Source organism: Atractosteus spatula, chromosome 14 (genome assembly GCF_055471065.1).
Source record: "Atractosteus spatula isolate fAtrSpa1 chromosome 14, fAtrSpa1.hap1, whole genome shotgun sequence".
Lineage (NCBI taxonomy): Eukaryota > Metazoa > Chordata > Actinopteri > Semionotiformes > Lepisosteidae > Atractosteus > Atractosteus spatula.
The window spans coordinates 34,045,311-34,071,881 of record NC_142719.1 but is presented as its reverse complement, the minus strand read 5'-3'; the positions used below and the strand labels follow the sequence as shown (position 1 = coordinate 34,071,881).

The window sequence follows — 26,571 nt, the reverse complement described above, 5'->3', positions numbered from 1 at the left end:
TCTCCATTACTCGATGTTTAAGATAAGACCGTAACTATGCTGGCAGAACTATATTGTTTGATTGGCCAGAATGCTACAAAACAATGGTAAAGACAAAATACCAGTGTTTGAAAGATCATGTAGTTCTCATCTATCTTAGTTGTCTTTTTGCAGACAAATCAGAGATCAACCATTGTGATCTTCTAGAGTGTGAAGAAGTAATTAAAAAGGCAAACAAAATGTTAGAATATACTGTCAGAAGTTCCAAATCTAAATCTTATCTAATTTAATTTCAAATTGTACAATGGTCTCAGAAGACCTCAGAGTATTGTGTACAATTTTGTCTATCATATTACAAAAAAAATGTCTCTGAAATGATTCCAGAGTACAGCAATAAGTTAGATTTTCTGTGAATGTCTTACTCTCACAAACCAAAAAAAACAGAGCTTTTTAGTCTTCAACAAACAACTACAAGGGAACTTGATTCAAGTATTCCACTTGAATCAAAGCCACTGGCAAACAACCCATTCAATATCTTCAGAGTCAAAAGGAAAACACAAACCACAAGTAGAAACTACAAGGAAAGGAACCCAGAACTCAGAACAGGGGCCATTTCTTTACATAAATGGTTGTGAGAAGCTGGACCAAGCTATTAAGTAAAGGAGCAGCTAGATGTGATCTTTGGATCACTCAGCTAAGAGTGATCCAGCCAAATGAACCAGATGGACCTTAGAACAAATCATAACCAAATAAACAAAAAAATGACTTGAACCATATAATCTTAATTTTGTAACATTCCCTTGTGACTTGTGACAAAACTGCAAAAATGTCAAGACATTCTCCTCTTAATTGGTTGCAAATGACTCGAAACTTATTCCCCATTACCTATTTTAAATATAGCTCTTTTCTCAAAAGAGCAAATTTTTTATTCCATTTTCATTTCGGCAACCATTGAAATTTGTTGGTTTTCTTTAAACCTTTCTTTGATTTCCTGAGAGGAAATACCATTATCGGCAGTAGCTGCTGGGGTTGATAAGAGTCACCTACAATAGACCCTGCTACTCAGAGTGGAGTGCTTTGAAGGGACTCATGAAGAGAATCATTATGGAACACAAAGGCCCCCTGACCTTCAGACTTTCAGAACCTCTTGGTCTATAATCTCACTTCTTATCTTGTTTTACGGCTTATCAAGAAGTTCCACTATTTGATGTTATGGTTTCAACCACAGTTTTCACAACTCGGCTACACACAGACAAAAGTAGAATACTGCTAGGTCCCCTTACTGCAAACTAATCTAAAAGCATACAGTGTACAAAAAGGCAAAGTATTTTAAGCACCATTTCATTAATGCAAACTAGTAAACAAACTCAGGTCTCAGAAATAACAGCCTTTAGTGCTTTAATTTAATTTCTTGAGCATTTACATTAAGAAAACACTACCCCATTACCAAATTTCTGAAGTATGTTTCTACTTCCATTTGTTAAAACATAAAAAGGCTAAATTTGTGCTGAGCTGGCTACAGAAAGTAAAATATTATCATCAAGCCTTATATCATTTCAAACAAGACAATAACAAATGGGTCTGATGACATCAATTCACAAGCCTTCAAAGGTCTGAAGTCAGGTCTGGGTCAAGTTTCACACCGTCTACTAAAGGACAAAAAGCTAGCCTTTGAAGCAATCATGTTCAACAAGATGGCAGCTTGTCCATTTCTAAGTAGATCTCCAAGGAAACTCCGAGACACTAGGTATAGCAATTTCAGAATATGCATCATTAATGTTGCTCAATCTACTCCAGATTTCAAAACCTATAAAGAACCTTAAATATATTTAAAGGACAATAAACTATTAAATCAACCATTAAAAAGAAAAAAGCCCCTCTTATCTAATAACATCTAAATGATCTAGCACCATAACTTTAATAAGAACACAGAATGGTTACAAACAAGACAAGGACATTCAGCCCAGCTAACTCATTTGATAGCTAATAATTGATCTCACCCAGTTGTTTCCTTAAGGAAGGGTATTGGCTTCACTTGACTACAATAAATAAGACAAGGCACACATCTCTGAGTTCACCTAGTCTTGGGTATTTTCTATATCTTATTAAATAGAACAATATTCTATGGTATTTGCTAATCCTTCTAATTTCTTATCTGTAAATTAAGAGCAATTTGGGCCTTGCAAAGATTCCTGTGATACACCATTACATCACCCCAATTTCAGTATTTCCCCCTTACCTGTAATCTCCATTTTCTATTAACCAATTTTCAATCCAATCTATCAGTTTCCTGAATGCCTACTCCCTGCAATTTTCAAGATTAATCTTTGTGCTCTGTGTGAATCCATCATGGATGTAGCTTGTTTACAGAACTCCAAGAAGTTAGTTAAGCAACACCTACTTTTTCTAAACCCATGCGGACTATTCCCTAGGAAAACATTTCCATTTCACTCTTATGGATGGATACTACATTAGCAATTCTAAAGCTAATTGGTACTGACCCATTTCCACTGTCATTTCCCTGAGCACAAGTGGTAAGACAACATCAGGTGACTTGTGCTTCTTGAGTGCTTCTAGCATCCAAAACATTTTGATCTCTCCTGTGCTTATAGTATTTAATACTGAATTCTGTCCTTTGGCTATTGTTGTTGACTTCTTCCTTAGTGACCACCTGAATTAAAAACTTCTGTAATACATCAGACACATCCCGTCCGTTGTCTCAAAGAAATTGACAGCCCAGGTAGAACATTTTCAAAGACCGTTTTTTTTTTGGTTAATTTCTTGACTAAGCAGGAATCTGAATCACTTCAGGTGGGTATATGTAGATTTGATGGTAAAACCACATTTCCAGATATAATGAGTGCTTATAGTTTTAAAGGCTAATCTCATATCATGCTGGTCAGCAAACATCTGCTCTTCAATTCATACAGTTTGTGGAAAAAAAACACTATAGAAAGTGGGCAGAGTACACAGAATTCAACAATTTTCCTGTTCAAGTTGCTTTAGAAATTGAGGAGCATCACAAAGATATTAAACTCAAAAAGTATTTTTTTTTATTTTGTACCAAGTTAACTTATTTGACTTAAACTGATTACTAGCACAGTTAGTAATAGCACAGTTATGCAACATCTGCTTGATGGATAGAATGAGGCTCTACAAACACTAGAATGAAAAATGCCTCCTCTACTAGTAGCAGCAATATCTACTACTAAGCCATTACATATAATACATGAACATAGAGGTCTTTTTGATTCTTCTGCTCTTTGTATAAAGGTGAAGTGAGAAACTACAGGTCGATTCCATTCTGATTAAAGCTTTTTAATAATGCAGTCCTCAAAGGATTACAAAGGAGGTCAAGCTGGGTTGTTCAGACAGGATTGTTATCACAAATAATATCAGTATTTGTGAAAGCAGAAATTCTTCAACAAGGATAGTAAATGCCACGAATGAGTAGACATTTGCCATTTCACAGGAGTTTACTTCCTTATTCTGGGTAATGTCATACTATTTCTAGCCATTGACCTTTATTTTTGAAATCTAATTCAGGTGTAGTGACAAAAAGTCTTGTTTTTACAATTAAAAGCAATCATAACACACTAACCATGGGCAGCCTAACAAAGTGGCTGTATGTTGCAACACTAAATTTTGTTTGCAGCAATAAAAAGAAATAGAAACTATTTCTGATTGTTTCTTAATTCTTTTTTTAAAACCAGAGATTCGAGTGAAAGCCTACACTTGGGCTTTTTATTCACTAAAGGTACATTTTTAAGCATACAAAGTAATAGTAATGATTAACAGCCTAACAGTGTCTTCCTCCTTAGACACTTCAGAATGCTGTCAGTATGCAGTATTTATACTCAAAATTTATAGCATTACACGTTTGTGCATTTTTTCCTGACCAGACTAGGCAGATGCATCTAAGGCAACAGATTTCCTGTACCAACTCAACTGCAGCCTAGAGAATACGGTCCCTGATGCACACAGCACTTAGTGGAATCCAAATGTGTGGTAGATAAAAAAGTCTACCTAATGCGAGAAAGGGGTGATAAATGCTGTTCCTTATCTTTCAGTGGTATGTGTTGTGCACAATGCACTGCCAATGTGGAAAGGAAAAAATAACGAATGCATCCTTTGGGCTTTCAATATAGATGTAACCCCAACAATACACATGCAGACAGCAACCAGGGACCTAGGCAGGATTAAATTTATTTAAAATGTACTGTACATGTAAGCAAAGTTTCCATTATACGAACAGCACCTCATCTGGAATTGTTAAACATGTGCCTGGAAATGTGTAATGTACATTTTCACTGGAAAAAATAAAACATAGGAAAGATTTATAATTCCAAGCTTTAAGCGAGATCTGACTACTTGATACACCTGTCGTTCTGCACCCCTGCCCCCATAAATACTAGCCCTAACAGACTAACTAGTCCCCTTCTCTGTCACTAGAGAAAGCACTCTCTGAACAGCAGTCTGGCTGAAATGTTTGGGCTCAAGCTGCGACACGTCTGTTTTAATATGATTTACATATTGGACACATAATATACTAAACTTAACCCGTTTGTCATACTCTCTCAGGATTGGAACCTTGTGTTCAAATCAGGAGCATCCAATATATCTCAAACCCAGGGGTAAAGCACACTGACAGTGGAAGTTTAAATTCAGGAATCTGGTATTCATTCCCTTACTATCATGACTTTTTTGATTATATGGAGTGAAAGAATGATGAATATACACATACAAACAAAGCCAGCTGTCCTGTCTTCAGAGCACTGTGAAAGAAATTACTCATATAGTATTTCCACACTATGAGCAAATTCAGGCTTTCATGAAAGGTAACATTTTGATACAGTACTTTTTTAGATTGACCGCTGAAAAAATAAAGTCTACACTGCAACTTTTCCAACAGAAACCTGTATTCTTCATTTTCAATAGTAACATTACTTTCAAACTTTTCATTGTTTTTTGCATTTCACCCTTGAATATTGTCTATACCTTGTTTATAAAAGTAGTGAAATGCTGTCTTAATACAGACAATTATGAATGTTTTGTAACACTGTTGAGAATTCCTTAATACAATAAACTATTGCAAACTGTTCAGACAGGTCAGTCGTAACTGTGGGCAATAGCATCTTTATAAGAAGAAACCTGCAGCAGAGCAGTTATGTGATTTCTGGACTACAAACTTACAGGTTTGTGTCCTGAGTGGGCACTGCTGTTGTACTCTTGAGAAGGGTATTTCAGTTAAGATTCCTCCACTGAAATATCCATGCTGTATAAATGGCTAAAGATGTGCTGTAAGTTGTTTTGGATAAATGCTTCGGTCTAATAATTAATGCATCAAAGACTTACAGTATTCACATTCGGTCTGCAGTACTTGCATACCAGCACAACTTTAATAAATATACACATTTATCAAATTCAAGGGGTCTTGGAATTTCTTTTATGGTACTTGAAATCGAAATGAAACATATGCTATCAATTTAAAGATGTGTGGTGGAACTTGAAGCAAATAAACAGAAACAGACATAACAGAATGTCTTTGACTCATGAAACTATTTAAACAAGGACCTGTTTCCATTCCATAGACTCCAGTCTTTACAGACATTAACCAGGGCAATAAATCACACAGGAAAATCCCAGGAGCAGCGATATTAAGCAGGGTGCTGGAATTTATAGCTGCGGCTAACTATGTAGTCTTATATCAAATCAAGGGCAATCGTAAAATACATGCACTACACAGCTTTGACAAAAAGGAGAAGGAATTAAAAAGCTTAACTGTGGCCTGAGTTTTAAGGGCTAGTTCTTAATCACTGAGAGCCTCATTCACAAAAAAATGTTGTGCACCTTATCTAATGGGTTAATTTGCTCCACCCCAGCCTTTGTCTTGAAGTCAGTCACCTTGTATAAGGTACACCTTATTACATAATAACTTTTTTGTGAATGAAGACTATAGTGTCTGTATGTAAAATGCAAGTGGTCCCAGACGTGTGAGAGAATGTCTTCCATATTGTTCCACTCCTTAAGGTTTATGTATAATATAATATACTGAAATACCACTACAAGGGAATAAAGTCCATTTGTCTAAGAAGTCTACATGTTTTATGCTGATATATGGCCCACATATAATGTCCACTTAATAATTGAAAACAAGACCAAGAAAATCAAGAAAACCAGCCATAACTAGCTAACTGGCTCATGACTAAGGTGTTTTCCTTGTTCCAGATGAGGGCATTTGTATTATATAAAAAGTACCTTTAAATAAACATTATGTTAATGCATTCATTCTGAACTTGACTGACAAGGAAAGGAAGCTAATTACACACATTGGAAAAAGGAATGTCAAAGCACTGCAGATACGCTGAATGTTCATATTGTTGTCTGTTGTGCATTATGATAAGTTAAGTCTGAATTATCCTGTCATCACAATTATTTTTTTTGTCAAAAACACATGTACAGACATACCAGTTCAGAAGGAGGCAGTGTGAGTTACGCCACAAAAATGTATTCAAACACAGTATAGCACTACTTGTACATTTTTCATATGTACTAAGCCCTTTGGAATCAAGGTCACGATTTAATAACCCAAGATGGCATTTTCTCCAGCTTCTCATAACATGATTAATTTAGGACCTTTTATGCAACTGTAATACCAGCTCTGCCGGCTGCAGTTTCTTTTCTCATTTTTTCTAAAACCATTCCTGCATTTAAATGCCACCAGTCAAATAGGATTGTCACTTACAACTATATGCTGAGAAACTCAGCCTTCTATTTATAACACAGGCCTGTTCCAAAATATGGGGGCAAATAAAGGCATTAGTCTTAAGAAGTGGAAAGGCAGGTTTTATTGTCTAGACGTTTTTTTAAAGGTCAAGAATTAAAAGCAGTGTAGTCACACCGTATATTCACATCCTTCAATAACATTTTTCAAAGATGTTATTATGCTGCTTGCGAAGTTGTCTTCCCAGTTTGGACCGTTAATGACTAACATTTGTATGTTGTCAGCACAACTCAATTTGTCTTGACCTGTTAATTAACAAATTAACAATTAACAACCTGCATGCTGGCATTAGGATTAGTTTTTGCTCAAGGTCCATCAGTACAGTACAGTGACGTAACACAGATCATATTGATAGAATAAAAAGCCAGAGCTGCTTGTTTTAGTGAACTTTTCTCATTTAAAAGGCTACAGCTGTAGCCCAGAATAATGTCACCAGTTGCTGCCCTCATTACCTAAAATGGATACAATAAATCAAGTTTAACAAACTCCTTTCTAGCTTGTCACGTTTGCATTTGTACACAGTGCTTAAGGCTTTTCACTTTCCTTTGATCTTGCATAACCATGAAAATAAACACTAGCAATTAAGGCAAAAAAGGAAGTCAACTAACATTTACGTCAATGTTGACTAACGGTCGCTACACAGGAAATTAATATAAATGAGTGTGCTATATAGTATTAACTGGAGGCAGCTGTAGTTCTTAGCAAAGTACACAGAGATTATGAGAAAAATTTACCTCCTCATTGTACTCCTTAAACACTTCTTTAATGTGTGGGATAGATGGATATAATATGTATTATTTCAAATGGACTAACAGGGTGACAAAAGACTCACATTGTTTAATTTTACAGACCTGCAAATAAAAAAAAAACAGACTAACTACAGCCTTTGTAGTCTTACAGACCACTCATAATGTGGATTTTTGGGATAATGTCTTTCACATCCTTACATTTCAAATTAAACCAAATATCCTCTCTCCAAGCAATTTTAAATTTAATGGCAGCTCAAGATGCTGCAGTGTTTCTCCAATGACTTTTTAATCCAATATAAACTAACAACAGTGAGTGCTGAAATCCTACCATTCCCATTCCTAAGGTCTCCGTGTGAATTGTTTTGCAGTAAATCTAGTACAAGAACGGATATTATAAACAAATTATTTTCATACATGTTTGAAAGTGATTAGTGACTGTATGCTAAATCACTCTCAAAAGTAAGGTATGATGACATACCCTCTCTTCTACTTTGTTCATCTACAAAGAGCAATAATTGTTTTTGATATGAGCCCTCACTGAAAGAAATAAAATTAAAGAACGGATGCTGGTGACATCCAGATATGAAAAACATGATCTGGAACATCTAAATTACTTGCACAACATGCAATTTACAGGCTATGCACTTCCCCCCTCCCAATTAATCACTGTAAACTACATCTCTGCTCTCTTCTGGAGAGTGTCAAGCTCCAGTTCCACAAGGCTAATCAAGTCTGTCAGCAGAGGACACTCAAACCGGCAACTGGAAACACTAACAAACAAAAATAGCAAAAAAGAAAAACAAAGAAGTGCCATACTCTTGCATTAATAATTCAATTCTGGCTTTTCAATGGTATCAATAATAAATGTAAGTGAGAAATTATCCCCATACCAGCATCCTCACCAGAAAAAAAAAAAAAAAAGAAAAAAAGCCACAACTGGCTTGCATTTTTAACCATCATTAAGATATGAAATATTAACTTTCAATCTAATCCAGGATGGCAGGTTAACTGCGCAGCATCCGATTGCCTTGCATTATTCTCCAGCCTTTTCCAAATGTTTTCCCGGATATTACTCAGTGGTAATCTGGGAAGGGCTCCTCAGCGGTCAGCTGGTTAGTGATAGAGCATGAACGATGAGCAGAGAAATCAAATCGTCTCACATTATTGGTCAGTTACACATTTTACATAGTAATACCTGAGTGTCAGTAGAGGCCATAGATTTCATATCCTTAAAAGCAGCAAAATGTAAGCCGTGCAAAGGGAATGACATTTTTAACAGATTTGTGCGATTTGATAGAACTTTACATCTTTAAAAACACTAAAATTATCCTAAAGACAGTTTCACAAAAAGAAAAACCTAAAATAGCGTGTCACATAATGAGTTTTTATGGTAGGGGGAAAAACAATATAATTTATTTCAGGTGGGTAGCTGCGTCCGCATGCGTAGGCTGCAAAGGAACAAGTAATAGGTTTATTCCATGCTGAAAAGCTTTTCATCATGGAATAAACCTATTATTTGTTCCTATGTAAATTAATGACAGGGCTAGGTTTCATGGGTGCTACACAACATACACCTTTTTTATTCTCTTTGTGATACACACCTTAAAAGTGCAAAACTGTTCAAGGCAGGCTTTTACTTTATCAGTTTTAATGACTTTTAAAAGTCTGGTGAGACAATTGTTCACCACAAAAAAAAAACACCTTTAATGGTAACGTACCAATGTCAGCCAGATCATGTAACTACATTTCTATAGTTTTTAAAAGAGGAAAGAGCTCTCACTATGACAATGATTGCACCTACTGTATGACCACTGGACAAGGGGAAAAGGCTGCACAATAAAATATCTGGATGTCATAACACCCAAAGGGACTATTACTGTGAAGATTCCCTTAATTTCTTAAAGCAAAAGATTCAGCTAGGAAGAGATGACATTCTTTGTCAAGTTCTGAAAATTACGAAAGAAAAAAGCCAGCTGCTCGATTTTCTACAAAGACAATTCTATTTAGGCGAACCCCGTTTTCCTAGCAAAGAATTCCTCCGAATATGTGTGAAACCAGAATTCAGTCTCTGACATGAAATGAAGCATCCTCATAGTATTTAGAGAGCTGATGCCAACAGTGTCTGGAGTAAGGTACACATAAAGTGACACTACTAACAAAATAATTAAGAATATGAGGTTAAAGCATTTAATACGAAAAGTCCATCTGCAAGTCTAAGTTGTAAAGAATCATAGGCAGTTATTTCAAGCAATTTTACAACTTACCATAAGCCAGTTTATTGAGAGCTGTTCTTGATACATCATCTTCAACCTTTATAGTCAAAACATTGTTCCAGTGGCATTCCTTCCTTATTTATATGAAAGGGCATTTCCTCTCTGCAGTTAACTGGAACTTTTCCTCTCCTTACAGATTCGCACAGAACAGCCAGGCCCTGAAAACACAGAGGCATTATTCTCCTTCAGTAAGTGTTGATACACATGCAAACATATGAACAGAGATATTCTTAATTCAAACTGAAGAGAGAACGCATGGATTTCTTTCTGCTCCCCAGCACTCCACTTCCGCACAAACAAGTATTAATGTGAACTTGCCAGTGGTTGTCTACCCTATAAAGTCAAATTAAGTTTGTCCATCATTTGCCTTCTTTTATCAAGTCCTTCCTAGCATTACACTACACTGAAAACTGCCTCTTAAACCTTTAAAATCCAAAAACGTACGTTCAAGAAAGCTTTGTACAGTCTGCAAATTCAAAATTTGGATACGGTCCTATTTGTCGATCACCCAATGATTTAATGGTTTTACACATTTACAACAAAAACCTCTCATACCTTTGAATGAGAGCTAAGAAAGCATAGTGTGAGAATACTTTAATTTAATTAATCTATAGTACTGTATGTAATTATTAATGAGCAGCAATTACACTATTGCATAAAGATTTTACAAATATTCAAAAGCCAAATTAAATATTGTTCAGTATCTTACATGTGGACATTCCTAATTCTGTTTCAGATACTAAGACAGTTCTGCAAGTGAACTTGTGTGAATATATAATTTCAATGTTAAATACAGAAAAGGCAACCATTGTATTTGGTATAGAAGCATTCATAAGACGTCTGCAGTGTGGAAAGCCAGCCCTGAAATATGAAATGTCAGCATTCCTTGCTTGTCCATGTGACTGGTTTCCGACTTGAAAGAGTGCAGTGTGTGGTCAGCTCCAGCCAAGCTCCCTTCTAAAGGTGGAAATGGTAGTTATTCCGTCTACACCAAGCTAATAGGCACATGCAGTCAGATGAGGTGGTGTCCTCTGTCTGTCCACACTTGCTATTAAATGGTTTGTTGCCGAGAAGTGTTACACTTAATTTTTTTTTTGGCATACCAGTATTGTCAATATTGTTTAAAGACTGTCTGTTTCCATTGTAGTGACTAAGAGAAATGCAGTGCTGTATCCCCAGATATGAACTCTGTAAAACTCTGTAAGTTGTTATCACCTAAAAAATATTTATCAGACAGCTGAAGTCGACCTTTGATTTCCTGTTCCTGGATGTCAGGCTGTGACCGATAACTCCACTAGAGCCATGTCACCATGGTATGGAAAATGCCTTTGGTTGACTGCATTCCTCACTTAATATGCTGTAATTGATAGATAACAATGCTGTAAAGAATATCGCAAGAGCCGAAAGGACAGGAACAGGGTACAGAATGTCTTCATTTTGGGTTATTGTACAGAACAACTGCTTCAGAGGAAGACTTTCCCTAACAGCTGTCACTTCAAGAGCATGGGAATAAGGACAGGAAGGCAGAAGAATAAAACCAATGATAATAAAGATCGACTAGTTTGATGAATGTCGACAGCATGTGTCAATAACGGAAAGGGTGATCTGTTTAGAGAGTGCTGGAACAGTTGACTTCTGCCCTTTGAAGGATTAACTTTCACATTTTGTCATCATGCAAGCCAATAAATTACTCACAGTCCGAAAGCACATTTATTGGGTGTGGTTGTGCATTCATATATGTATTGCCACTGTTGTTTTTGACAGCACAGTCATTACTACACTACTCTTTGAGACCCTTGAACTTATGATTTGTTTATACATAAGTTGTTTCAAATAAAGAACAAAAGGGTGTCTTTCAAAGGTTTTATCTGATGAATAAAACTGCATTACTGGACAATATGTAACTTATTATAGATGCACCTAATTTGTCTCTAAAACTTCTTTTAATGTTTAATTATATGGCAAACATGGAGTCATAGTGAATATAGTGCATTATGTGTTCATTAAGTTCATTATGTTGTCATTAAATATTTTGGGTTAAAATTGGTGATGAATGAAATCTCAAATTCTGTCTGTCAGGTTTGCAAAATTATCAATGTGGAGATCAACCTTTTAACTTGTACCATGCTGGAAACAATTACACTTATGTCACCAGGGAAGCAGGCAAGAGCCTGTAAAAAGGAATATGCCATCAGTTGCTAAGTACAAAAGTACAATTAAGCACTATAAAGTTGTACCAAGCCTCTGCTGGTTTAGCTACACACTTGATACAACAAATTATTTTTAACACCTACAAAGCTACAGCATGAACAGATGTGACTAACCCCAGTTCAACAAAGGATCACACAAGCTTAAAAGAATGATCAACAATTTGCAAAGAAAATTCTCTTCATACCTCTACCTCTCTAAACCTACAGCATTCCAATCAGGTTAATTTCTCAGGTAACATTAACCAGGCAAGAAAAGTCTATATCTCAAATATGATACAATACGGTGCCTTGCATGGCAGAAAAAATACATAAAGTATATTATGGCTCATGTATGACAATGTGTTCATTAAATATTTCTTGTGGGTCTAAAGGAGAAGGCAATTGTGCCTCCTAATTTAACTAGGAAAAAGGTTAATTAAAACGTATCCCCACCAACAATTCACCCATTGTGAATATTTAAGAATGGATACAATGTGGGGACGTCTTAATTACACAATTTATACACAGTCCCTTTCAAATCATTCCAATCTGCATCCACATGAGATGTGTGGCCTCAGCTTGTTTCGTGTTGGTATGCAACTCCCAGAGGTTTGTAACTTAGAATTGGAATGTCACTGGAAGCTAGAATCTGACTTCCAATTCAAAATGAACTACATTAGCAAAATACTGTATATCCGAAAGCTTCATCATAAGGGAATAACTCCTCCCCTCAATTTCAAACTTTTATTCACCCACACAAACAATCTCCCAGATGGCAGATTAATTGGAACGATGAGACTTTTTTGAAATAAAGTATGCAGTGGCAATAAAAAAAAAGCATAAAATAGACATCCAATTTACACCCCCTGTTGAGACGCAATCAGACGAAGTGTGGAATGGTCAGTTACATCGACACGCAATGTTCAAAAGCTACTCCAAGGTTAACAGGTGGTCGTTGTACTAATCAAGAGGCAAGATATCTGCTCATTCCAGTTCTAACATGTTTGAATTCCACTGTGTGCGTCTATATAACCCCGTCTAAGAACTCTATAGAGTGCACACACCTGGCAGCTGTTTCTTACAAAAAAACATTACGCTGCATGCAAACTTAATCACTCAAGATGTGTTGGTTAAAATGATTTCATTTTCATGGCTTTTAAACATTACAAGCAAAACAGAAGGTTGAGAATCATGCTCCAAGTGAGCCAGATTTTTGTTCTACTAAATATCTTCATGCATTTAACTGATATAAAGAAAATGTACAGAAACCTAGCTACAGTAGGGGACTGTATACTACCTGGATGTAATGATATAGTATTCAGTACACTGTGATGATGACAAAGACTTTCAGTATAATCAGTTACAAGGTAAAATTAAGTTCCCACCCTGGAATAATTGTGCACCGCAGTATTTCAAATCTAACGTGCCAACGGTTGCTCAACTTTAAACCTTGATGTAGATAAAGTATGAAAAGCACTTTGCAGTAACAAACAGCATCACAAATCCAGCACACCTTTAAATACCCCCCACATAATACAGTCTTCGTTTCCTGTTCATTTGGCAAATGCAATAAACAGATTTTATTTCAGTTTAAATTCACTGGCTGAAATAAGCTACTCCATTGCACAACTTTTATTTTATTACGAAAAAAAACTAAAAAATGTTTCAGAAGATAATTCTGTAATAAGTTTTTTTTTACTACCAGAAAAACAAAACAGCTTTAGCAAAAATGTCTACAGTCTCCAAGAAACACCGTCTAGACACTCAAAGTGAAGACATTGTCCACTTTTCAAATAACCTACTTTCTAAGCTCCACTTTTACCCTGTAGTAACAAACTTTCCTTTTTCTGATTAAAAGGTAAGATCAGACATTTTTAATTGGCATGCTTTGGACTGCATTGCAGCAGCTTGCTTTAGTCTTGTGGCAAATGTGAATTATTGGAATAAGATTTTTTGGGAGGAGGGAGAAGCTTTAGAATTCTAGTTGGCAAATCAGCACCACACATCATCATAAATGATTGGCAATTAACCGTCTTAAAGTAGCAGTCTCAGCATTAAAGCTGCTGCATTATTGGATCAATCAATTGCAATCAACTCTGGACCCTGTGAAAACAACTGTGACAGTGACAGTGGAATTAACAGAGTTACGAGTTATGAAGGGATGTTTCTGGGAAGGGGCAGTTAGAAGGTTCTCGATAATACAGAGAATCGAACTTGGACATTCCCAGAGAGGGTCAGCAAAGACAGGCTAGATGGGTTGAATGATCACTTCCGCCTTTCTACAAATTGCCTTTCGTACTTCCCTAAGATAGCTTTCCAGCCCAATGCAAGCTCTACTGGGATATGTTGAAGTCAATGAAAAAAAATCAAATTTACAATGACATCTCAAAGAGTACTCCTTTACACAGCAAGGCATTTCCCAATGCAACTTCTGTGATGTGCCTTGCTCAAGTCAAACGACCTGAACCCATGAACCTCTGGTGCAGAATCCAGAACCTTTACCACTACTCCACCCTGCTGTGTATTAGCTGACTAAATAATGGCAGTTCCCAAAATTGGAAATGAAGTACTGAATTTTCAATAATGTACAAGCAGGAGGTAGAGTTATTACTTCCCATGAATTGACAATTCATAACGTAGTGTCATGCAGATGGATGATATGAATAAAAAAAGCATATCATGAGAGCTCTATTGTAAACAGCAGTGGACAGCAAAATCTTTCATTATACTTTCTTACACATATTTGGCTTTAAAATAATAATAGGTATGAAAAACACAGCAGCTGCCAATAAGCAGTCATGAAAGATCTTTTAAGTATTTCAGATGCAGATATAAAAGTTCAACAAGAGGACCGTCCAGGCTTGCACTAAAGAAACTATTGTAGTAGTGTAACAGTGTAAATACATGGGCTTACCTTGAAAATTCAATGCTTTAATAAGCACCTTTTTTCAAACAACCAAATTTTCAACTTGTTCTAAATAATTGAACATTGCGTGTCCAGAATCAACTTAAAATTAATTTTAAGGTCAAAGTTTTTGACTAGGGCTTCAAAAGGCTAATGTGAAAGAATTTCCAGATCAAAGAAGCACACTAATTAATAAGACACCCCTGCATTTTTTATCAAAATGTCCAAGAATGATGAAATGATGCTACGCTGTTAGTTAATATATTCCATTACAAATTCAAGAAAGTTGAGTCCAAGGGGGTCCAGTCAGTTTTAAGAGGCCTAGAAAAAAAATTAAACAAAAAATAACATTTATGCAACATAATAACATAAAAGGGCATTTCTAAGAAATAGAAATATGTAAAACTGCCTTCTCTCTAAGGGATTTTCAAGGTCTCTGCGTATAACATCCAAATAATTCAAACACTGCACACCCCCTTAAGTTTCAAATGATGTTTCTGAAGTAAAAGGTTACTGAACAATTTATATTGAGGTTACCATAATATACTCCAAATCAGCCACTGCTAATCTGTCACATGATTAAGATCAACCTCAAATTAATTTTTTCATGCATTATTCTAATAAATTCCTGGAGCACTTCTCTTCTTTCATCTCTTGCCATTCCATTTTCTCCCACATCAGGATGTCCAGAAAGGCTTAGGGGTGAATATAAATGCATAACTAAGTTAAGTGGGTTTTTTTCAACTTTCTAAGTACCATATATGATCTCCAACAAATCTTGTGGGAGAATGTGAAGTGCAATGAGAATCTTTCACTCTACTCAACCCGCCAATTAAGGTCTACGGTGTACCTTGTGATCTGATCTTCTCAGATCTCAAAAACTGAATAAAGGCCTGTAAGGAAAACCAGACTGCTACTGTAAGTAGTGTTGGTGGACCAACAGAATGGTGAGCAGGAACAATGATGTAGGAGGTGTGGTCCTACAGGTGAAACATTAAATTGAGGGTCTTACTATTTGGTCATTAAGGATCCAATGACCTTCAAATAAGTAGATCCAGGATCTACTGTTTGTAAGAGTAGGAGTGTCAACCCCCCCCAGCCTCCTAGTTAAATACTACCCTGGATTTGCACTGATGCATTAGCCTACTAAGCAGTGGTACTCGCAGTACTGAGGCCCTGGGTTCAACTCCAGCCCTGGGGTGCGAACTGTATGGAGTTTGTGCATTTTCCCCATGTCTGCACAGGTTTCCTCCAGGTGCTCTGGTTTCCTCCCACATTTCAAACACTTTCAAACTGGTAGGTTATTTGGCTTCTGGGAAAATTGCCCCTGCTGACAGTATGTGTGTCTGTGTCTGCCTGCAATGGACTGGCATCCCCTCCAGGGTGTGTATCCCACCTTGCACACATTGACTGCTGGGATAGGCTCCATCTCCTCTGCATCCCTGAATTGGATTATGCGGTTAGAAAATGGATAGATGTTAGCCTACCAAACGTTCTTCTTAATTCAATTGGTAAAGCAATTTCTCTCTCTTCACTGATTTGTTGTGCAGTGGGGCTCCTAGCATATAATGGCATCTGAGCATCACCCAAGTAGATCTTACACTTCAACCTGTATTTTCCTCTTGTATGTAAAAGTGCTTTGCGATTCTTTAAAATGGGAAACAATGTACAAATTCCAAAAAGGAACCTTAATAAAATAAATGTCTAAATGCCTTTTCTTATCTCAGAAGTTTTTCAATCTGACAAGGTTCACATAAGCTTTGCACAAATGTAAATAGGCCTATATGCCTATAGGGACAAAAAGATGGTCTTTTTACACCACTAAAATTCAGAGCTAGGCTTCGAGAGAACTTTTCCACAGAACTTCCCATAATCCCAGCTGTACTCTTTTTCTAGTGATCCAAGCCCAAGCCTTCAAACATTTCAGATGTACTCAAACACTATCTCTGGTAATAGTTAAAGTATACTTTTGAGAGTACTTTCTTTAAATTCCCTTCAGGGTGGTCCAAATTCATGACAAAAAAAACATACTTTCATGTTGTTTTCCATTGTGCACAACATTCTCAAACATACTTCCTTAAAGAGGAACAGTTGACTTTTCTGAAACAACTAATAATTATTCTAGCAGTAATACTACTAAGATGTAAATCACAGTGGTGAAGATTTACATCAAACTTCACTAGGGGATTACAACAAACAGCTTTAAAGATGAAAAAAAACTGACTCAAAATTAGAGCACCTTGATTTATCTGTGCCAAATTGCGTTAGCAACAAAAGGAATCTTTTCAAAAGTAAGAATGACCATCAAAAACAAAATCATGGATTCTCCATAGTCTACAGATTTAATCTAAAATATTTCCTGGACAATACCAATAGTATTGAGTTTAAGTAAAAAGGCTCAAAGGACTTAACATTACAAATGTTAGATTTAATTATCAACATTTGTTCACAATCATCATTCTTGCCCATATTCCTATGATGAAATAAAACATGCATAATTCTACTCTTTATTCTACATTTATTTTGGCTTTGAGGTCAATAGCATAACAATTCTATATCATAAACAGTATATTGAACAAAGATGCATAATACAACTAGCAGGAAGAATGGTCTGAAAAGACAATACATACCTAGCAATGTAATAAAACATCATACTTTCATCAAGAAAAATATAAAGAACAGAATGCAATTTGAAAAACTATCTACACTGGGCAATTTCATAATTGTTAGCCTGACATCCGAGACAACCAGTATAATCGATCTTCTAAATTCCTAACCTTTAAATGCAAAAGATGACCAATACGCTGCCTCTGATGTCACTTGTGACCTCAGGGCACCATCCAAAGACGGAGCAGGGCAGTGGAATAAATACAGGCTACTTGCTTAATAAGAAAAGAAAATTGTTCACAATGGCTAACAGTAAAAAACAACTGTCCTTACGAGATTTTTACCTCAACAGACACTGCTGAGTCAGCAAGTAACGTGCAACTCTTTTCTTCTACTTCTTTGACTTGGCACTACAGTAGAAAAGTTTAAAAAATGTCAAAGTTCATTCAGGAAGCTTTGCTGAAGCTAAAAAAAAAAAGTTGGGCTGACCTTTAAATACTAAGTGTGAATACCTACAGTAAGCACTAAAAGAATTTGAATTATTCAGATCAGTAAAAATACCCATCTTTTTGTGAAAAAAATAATAAAATAAAACACAACCACGGGTAAAAGGTATAAAAACAAAGCAATCTAATGTCAGAAAAGGGACTTAAGAAGAAGCTAACTGACGACAGGAGTACCTTCTTTCAGTTTAAGGTCAATGTTTGTAAAAAACAATCTGAGGGTTTCACAAGAGAGCAACTGTGATTCCCTTTTTAAGTCAGGTTCATATGAAGGGCTTATTTTCCCCTGTACCTGGAGCATTTCATTTCATATCATATCAGGTTACATAACATACAAGCAGGCCACATACTCTGTTCTCCAATTCCTCAATTATATTTCATAAAAAGTTAGTTTATAAAAAAAATCACCACTGTTTTCAGTTCAGCTCAATAAAATAGCAAAGTTGCTGTATATTGAGCATTTTGGTTAATCAATTTCCTTAAGAGGACAAGCTCACCTTTAAATTTCTAGCTTCAGAACACATATTGAACAAAAACTGAAGCCTAATGTTTCCAAAGCCATACACATAGCATCCCATAATACTAAATATGTAAACACAACACCACCAGATTAAAACCTTTCATTAATATAGACTGTAATTAAAACCATTACTCACTTCCATTCACAACTAAAGCACTCACTTTTACCACATATTAATTTGTCATTCATCATATTGGCAATTACAGAGAATGTTGAAAATTAATAATTTTCTGATTACTCTTTGCTTTGAAGCTCTTTTGCAGCTCTACTATAGACAGTGTGTAAATGTCACAGATATGGTACCGACACCAAATTTACCATTTGTAAATAGGACAAATGCAAATTTTCTAAATTTAATTTTAAAATCATAATTTCCTTTTAATTTAATTGGTGTACAATGCTGAAATAATTACTACCTGTACTTAATTTTGTATTCCTGTATGTCAAGAGCAGCCACACACTGTATATTCCACAGAGATTTAAGATTTAATCAAATGCATCATACAGGAACTCTCATAAGTTTCTTAACTTGGCACACAGGCAAATATTTTAACACATTGCGATTTAAATTATGTTTCTGTTATTCAGTCATTCAGAAACACTACCGCACAAACCTTCAATTGGAAGAACAGAAGTATGAAAATATGAAACAAGAGTTGCCCTAACATACCATATAACCTCTGATCTCTAGAATGTGATTCCAGCATTTGCTGCTTTACATCTTTAGATCACAGTGGATTCAGTTACATATAAAGCCATTTTTTTTTTACTGAAACTTAAGACTTTGCAGGACTCTAAACATTGGTGCTGCCTTTCACTAGTGATCCTACCACAAAGCCCTTAACAAAAGCAGTAGGCCAATGCCAGGCTTTTTAAAGGGAAAATATCATAAATACCCAGGGGAGAAATAAAAAAAGAGCAGCAGCTTATATTCTAATGACCCTTATTCAAACTAGTATTTAAGTAGCTGTTTTGAGACGAGGGTATAGCCTGACTTATCGCTGTATATTCCTCTGAATATTTTTCTAGAAGGCTGAATATGATGAATGTGCTCTTTTCCGACCTTGACTCCCTGCCTCAGGCTCTTAATATTTCGTAAGATAAAAATACATCTCTCTCGCTATAGTACCCTTTGAAGTTATTATAAGTTATTTTATGAAGGAATTTGTGAAAGCTCTGCACGCTCTTCACAAAGACCCTCTGAGCCACCTTGGGAAACTGGTGCATCAAATCTCCCACCTGGGTGCCCTGCAGGGACAGAAATTAATACAGTGGAAATGGCTTTTTCTGCATCTCTTTCAGGACCGCTCAGACAACTGAAAATTCAAATACAGAAAAGGAAATAACAGTGGCAATTGTTCTGTAGCTCCATATTATAAAATGCCAGAGATCAAATAACTTCAGGTGAGTAATATGTTCTTCAACACAACTACTATAGAAAAAGCGGACAAAAATAAACAAACTTCCATCTTGCAGACAAATGAAATGGTAAACAAAACCAAAAATGTTATTTAAATTCTGAGATATGCATTTAAATGCTTAAAAGCCTTTGTACCTGCTTCAATTTCAGTTTCTACAATTAAGCATGTGGAGACCATCAGGCTTGAAACATCTTCTGAATTATCGAGCACTGCATGGACTTTTAGATGGTCTCTAGAGGAAGGATATAACAAAAATTAGCTCAAATGCTAATTAGCAAGAAAAAAACACAACTGGGAATTGCCAATCACTACAGCCAAGGTAAAACAGAAATCATATATATATAAAAAACGCACAGCACAACAAAAAAAATCCTGATTTTTCAGAATTTCAGCACCCTGCAGTTTTCAAAGAAGCAAGATTCCAGAGAAAAATACAAAAGGTTCTTCATCACATTCAGTCAAATAACTCCACAGCTGCAACATACAGAATTTTGGTACATTCAATCAAATGCTTTGGGTTGTTTGTTTTTTTTTGAGGGGGGGGGGGGGGGGTGTTCACAACAGCTGTAAAATGCATGACATCATTCCGATTTCTCAGTTGGGTGCTAAATTTCATGGTCAATGGCTTAGAGTCGAATACAAGGCAGTAACTCAATAGCAGGGTTGGGGATGACATCATAACTGACCTCCCAAAACTGAGTGATTGGTGGATTAATGCAAAAACCCGGAGTCAAATTACGTTTTTTTATCAAGACACACTCCAGAGGATTAAGCCACACTCCATTTTTGGAGATATGATTGCAGGTTTTAGTACCAACCTTTGAACCCAATTCCTCAGTGGTAACAAATGGAAAGAGCAAAATTCAGCCTTCTTTTGTGTCAAAAAAGGTACATGAATTCAGCAGCGTATACGCAGAACTAGATCATAGAAAACAAAAACTGCCTAACTGCAACAGCTGCTGTTTAGAATGCTAGAGTCAAATACATCCTGCAGTGAACTAATGAACTAAAACTAAAATCCAGTGCCAAAGTAGACCGCCTTCACAACTTAACTTTTTTAGAGCACACTGGGTAAACTGGACTTTTTAAAAGTCCCACTTCAAAACAATCTGTCTGCTGTTGATGGTGGTTAATTTCAAAATTATTTTGTTAATTAGTATTTGAAAAATAATTAACTGTTCTACCTCAGTGTAAGAAAGTACATATTCCAAACACTGCGGGGTATACATCATAGTGGGAGTCGAGAGGGTAATTACAACACTTGAGGTGCAAGTTTAAAGTATTTTAGCGTGCTGAAACCTACCAAGTTTCAGGTCAATCTGTCTTGTGGTTATGACCCACAGAGGAAGCCTAAATTGTTAGGGGAAAAAATGGTGGTCAGCCAGTTGCAATAGACTTCCTGTAATTGCCTGGAAGCCTATTAGGTCATAGCATAATTAACCACACCTTTAAATGCATTAGTGCACATATGTAGATCTTACATTACAGAAGTAAAAGTTTTCCCCAGATTAAATGAGTATTACCAGCAATGACCAAAATAACCTAAGCACTGGAGCTCACAAATAACTGTTTTTATCAGCATTTCCCACTGCTGATCCACTAGTCTGCATAGTTAAAGCGAAGCATTCTCAGTGCACCTCGTTTTATGAAGAAGGTGACATTGCAGCCATTTCTTCCATTGTTGTTCAACAAGATAGACTGAAATACAATTCAATAAACCGAGTCAATAGCTTTTATTCGTCCTTAACAAATGCTTCGTGGGCCTACCAGTGACAGTGGGAGTGCTCAGCAGAAGCAGTGAGACTGGGCAGCAACAGAAGGTTCTGCATTGTTTCCAGCTCTGGGACCAAGCTCTGCATGCCTCTGCCAGAGACAGGCCATCCATCTTGGCACTCCGCTTAAACAGTGACAAGAGGGATGCTGATGGCACCAGGAGCAGGCTGTAATGGACCGCTCTGCCTTGGCACTAGATCAGCGCACTGACAGCGTTGTTTTTGTTGATTCAAGGGCAACAGTTGTGGAGAGTGCTTTCTGTACTGGCAAAGAAGCGCAAGATGTTAACAGAGATTTCTTTTTTCTGCTGTTTCCCCTTCAGGATTGCTCTGAAACATTTCCAGGGATAAAAAAAAATGAAATCTGAAAATACAAAACATAAAGAAGGGGGTCACAAGTCTGAGGCGGTAAGGTCTTATAATAGAGAAATCAGCAGACTGAAGAATACTGTGCTGGCTTTAACTGGAACATGTGCCTCATGTAGGCTTTAACAATAAAGCATGTGCCACTGATAGTGGACTCATGTCTGTAGTGTGAAAGAACAAACAGTGCTAAAGCAGTTGTTTTCCAAATATTGCCCATCTGTTAGGAAATATTTTGGATTCCTTTGTTGAATTATTCAACATAATTAAATACTGCCAAGTCGCTCAAGTGAAAGTCAAACCATGACATCAATAAAAAACTGTCAATTTGAGCCCTGCTTTCTGTGGCTTGCATATTTTTTTTATTAAATTCCTGCAGGAAGAAAGGGCCATTATGGAGAAGTAAGATTCAGAAACCATTTGGACCATATAAGAAGTGTACATGCTTTACGTGTTTCATAATTATTCAAGCATTGAAAGCCAAAGATACAGTCTTAAGTAAAACTGGTTTCACATAGCTTAGAAAGGCATGTTATTTCCAGATACATTAAGCTATGGCATTGAGATCATTTTAACCTAAATTATGTGAAAGCAAATATTACTCTAGCATGAAAAAATATATTTTATCTTTTATAACATGACCCGCTTCAAATCACCAAAAGTTACAGTGTCCTCAGTTTACAGCTGTCATGATTATGTCGCCAGAAACGAGCAAGGACCAGACATCTGAACAAACAAGCCTAAGTTACACCTGCCCTCAACTGGTAAATCTAAACTGCTTTCATCCCATTACTGCTTTGATAATGGATCTGCAAAACCTGTGTAATACTAATGGTACAGAACCTAAAATTACAAAGCGATGGTTAAGAAAATGAAAGCTAATCATAAAGGATCTCTGATAGCTACCCTGATAGTTCACTGATGGTACCAGATCTTGTTGTGCATAGCATTTCAGCAGATCTTAAGCTTCAAAAACAGCACAATTGATAGCCCTGGGAGAGGACGTTTGTGGCACTTGCACATCAAATATAGTGGTTTTCATTTATAACCACAAAACAAAAAATAAGGACCCAATACATCAACATCTGTTACACTTTAAAAGTACACAAGGAAATCAGAGATGACCTTAAAGGCAGTTAGACAGAACTGTTGTATCTCATTGCTCCAACATAGATTATATAAAATAGCATTTTGGTGGTTTAAAACCATCCTTGATGATGTACTGCAGCTAAATGATAAGAAAATTAGATTGAGATAAAGTTACAATTTAAAAGAAATAATGAGATGAACTCAAAGTTTCCTTGCATCTGAAAAATAAAGGGACAGCTTGTTCCGTACTGGCTCCATGAAGCAGGCAGCGAGAGGCCAAACAGACTTGGCACTGCTCACAAAGAAGACAAATTATAAAGCAATACTTTAAACTAAACCATTAAAAACAGATTAATCTGTCTTCCATGTGTGACAGACCAAAGCTAATAAAAGCCACCAGAAGTATCCTGAACTAACTTAAGGAAAACTGCCCTTAACCAAGAATATCACAAGTCTCTTTCTGCATGTGATAATAAGAAATGAGCAAAGTGACAGAACTGTATGCTGGCACAAAGATTTCCCAGTGACAGGATGTTCAGCTTTCACAGCTGGACTTCCAGTATACAGGGCACTTGCAGCTGATGACTATATTACTTCAAAGAGCTGCTTTTGCTGAAAGTGAAAGACAATAACAAATGTATTAAACGACAATGCCACTTAAATACTTGTTTACAAATAATTTAAGAGCTCTGTGCTGTAAGAAGTTGCAATTTATTTTCATCTTCCAAAGCAACATTCCTGTAATTACGTCTAACTCCAGGTTCTTGAAGCACCTAATCATTCTGCGTTTGTTGTGTATGCCTACTATTATAATACCAACATGGGTGTTAGGTGTTTATACATAACGGTAAAAGAGACCAAAGGCACAGCTGAAATATGAATACCAACTAAAACACATGATTTTACTTCTTCATACAGAATTTCAGATTTCAGATTCAGACTTCAAATGTCTATGGGTAGGCATTTCTACAGTACCAAAAGACCATAATGATCTAAAGCTTACTCAAATGAACCAGCTGTTCAAAAATCTGACTTATGTAGTGGAATGACCAAGATACATTCCTCAGGATAAAAAAGGCATGTTGAGTTGTGCACCCAGAAATCCATGTTCCACAAAATACTGAGACTATCATTTACTAAAACTACATTTTGGGAGGGGGACACAATCAGATGTGCAAATTCTTCAGGGATACACAAAGGTCAGAGAGATTACATTTTTCATTGTATTATGTCCCTTTAATGCTATTTAAGAGCTGCCCCTTACTGTAACTATAGCCAGATTACTTTGAACACTGCACCTGAAAATCACACTGCTGAAACAATGTGCAAGACTGCAGAATCTGCATTAATAGCAAGCATGTGTACAGTACTTAATCTCTGACCAAAAGCACATATGCAAATACTTAAGTCGGATAAATAATTTGATATGATTAATTTTAAGAAGTCTCTTTTCAGAATTCCTATAGAGCCAAAGGTACTGCTATCATACTATGACAATTTTATTAATGTAGCCCTAATGTATGGCCCTTTTCAAAAGATATTATAAACTAAATCGGGAACATAAAATGCATTAAAAGATTAAACTTTCAAAACATCTGTTTTTCTTTTTTTAGCGTTACATACATCAAAGAGATAATGGGTGAATAAGCAGATATTTCAGATGGTGAAACTTCACCAATCATTTCTAAAATGCTGGATTAAATGATTGGGACAGATACTTCACATTAAGAGTGATTATAAATGCATCCAAGGTGGAAACTGGAAAAGACTGAAAAGTTCAGATAATTTAGGATTCTCCCATTACAATTGTTTCTTGCCTTTTGCTTTAAATTTTACATGTTGAGATGTACAATATCACAACGAACCATTATCCTTGAAAACAGTTAATAATTCCATGCATTTAAATAAGACCTTTCATTACTGAGGATCCCAAGCCACAGATTTGGCATTTAACAGAGCCCTGCAGATTTACTCAAACTAATGAAACAGGAACAAAAAAAAAAATTTACAGATTGGATAATGTCTGCATAAAAAAAATCTACATTATTTGAATAAAGTCATATTTGTCATAAACAATTTAAATTGAAGAGAACACAAGGGCAACATTTATTCATTCTGCTGCAGTTGTTTTTTACATCCTCTTCTGGAATGGATTACACTGACAAGATGCTGCCTGTATCACGCTATGACATTCTGGCACTTCTGAAGGGGGATTTCCTGACTATTCCTCCATGCAGAATTGTCCTTCAGACTCTTTGGTTTCCATTTATGAACTGCCTTCTTGACTTCGAACCACAATCTGATCGAACGTTTGTGGTTCGGAGATGACCAGCCAAGAACATTTCGTTTTCCTGCAGCTGATTACTTTCTCGATTTAGATGAATGCTCTGGATCACTGTGATGCTGGAATGTCCATTTCAGCCAAGACTGAGCTTCCCAGGAGAGGGAACCAGGTGTTTGGCCAAATTATCCTGCCATACAAATTGAGTTAAGCAAATTCAAGTCACCTGCCTTCTGAAGCTTTTTCATTGCAACCCATCCATAATTGCCATGTTCGTGCAGATGGAACGTTCATGGAATGGTACATTCCTACCCACCGAAGAAGGCTTCACAGCCGAAACGTTGCGTTTCCTTTCTTCTCTTTTCAGCATGGAATAAACCTTTACTTGTTCCTTTGCAGCCTACGCATGCTGACGCAGCGACCTACTAATTTCTACCCACCCCATCCTGCAGATTCCCATTTCTGTTGGAGACCTCCAACAATCGCCTCCTCAACCACTTGTCTCACAGCCCTTTGTGGAAAGATACACTTACATCGTTTTTTTTTTCCTAGCAGGGTTGTCTCTATAGTAGCAGCTTTACATTTCTTACAATGGCAAGTGGTAAATTCAGCTCTTTGTGGATTATTTCATAGCCATTTTCCAGCAATTGGAGGTCAATGATTATTCACCTACTGTCTTCAGAGGGTCAATATAGGAGTACAGAGGGCGACCCATTTCATCCACTACTTAAGTGCCGCACTCTTTTGGGCGATGCATAAAAGGCCCGATACACAGCAGATGAAGCAGAAAAGTAAAGAATTACTTCACCAGCTGAATTAAGGGGGAGCTTCAGGTAGGTCATATTATGACTCAATGGCACAGAATGGAATTAAGATGGGACATTAGGTTAAAGTCTCTACTCTTAAGAACTGTGCCATCTGTTTAATATGTGGGATATTTAAACAACCAAGTCAATTAAGTATCTCAGCCAAAAGATGGCACCTTAAAGTATCCCTGGTCACCACAGTGGGGTTAATAAATTTTGGTTAAAAGAGAACAGTTCCACCTACTCATTCACAGACACCAGTTACAGTAATAATACAATTTTTCATAGGTCTTCCATCCCAGTATTGACCCAACATGATCTCAGAACAGA

The 26,571-nt window shown here is 36.4% G+C and overlaps 1 protein-coding gene across 1 annotated transcript in view; it reads right to left on the bottom strand.

The window, feature by feature from the left end:
• ndst1b (N-deacetylase/N-sulfotransferase (heparan glucosaminyl) 1b) overlaps positions 1-26,571 on the bottom strand; it is an 81,752-nt gene that overhangs the window by 46,738 nt on the left and 8,443 nt on the right. The window contains exon 2 of the mRNA XM_088932115.1: positions 9,777-9,943. The gene's annotated coding sequence lies outside the window, so the exon portion shown is untranslated. The remainder of the gene's footprint in view (positions 1-9,776; positions 9,944-26,571) is intronic.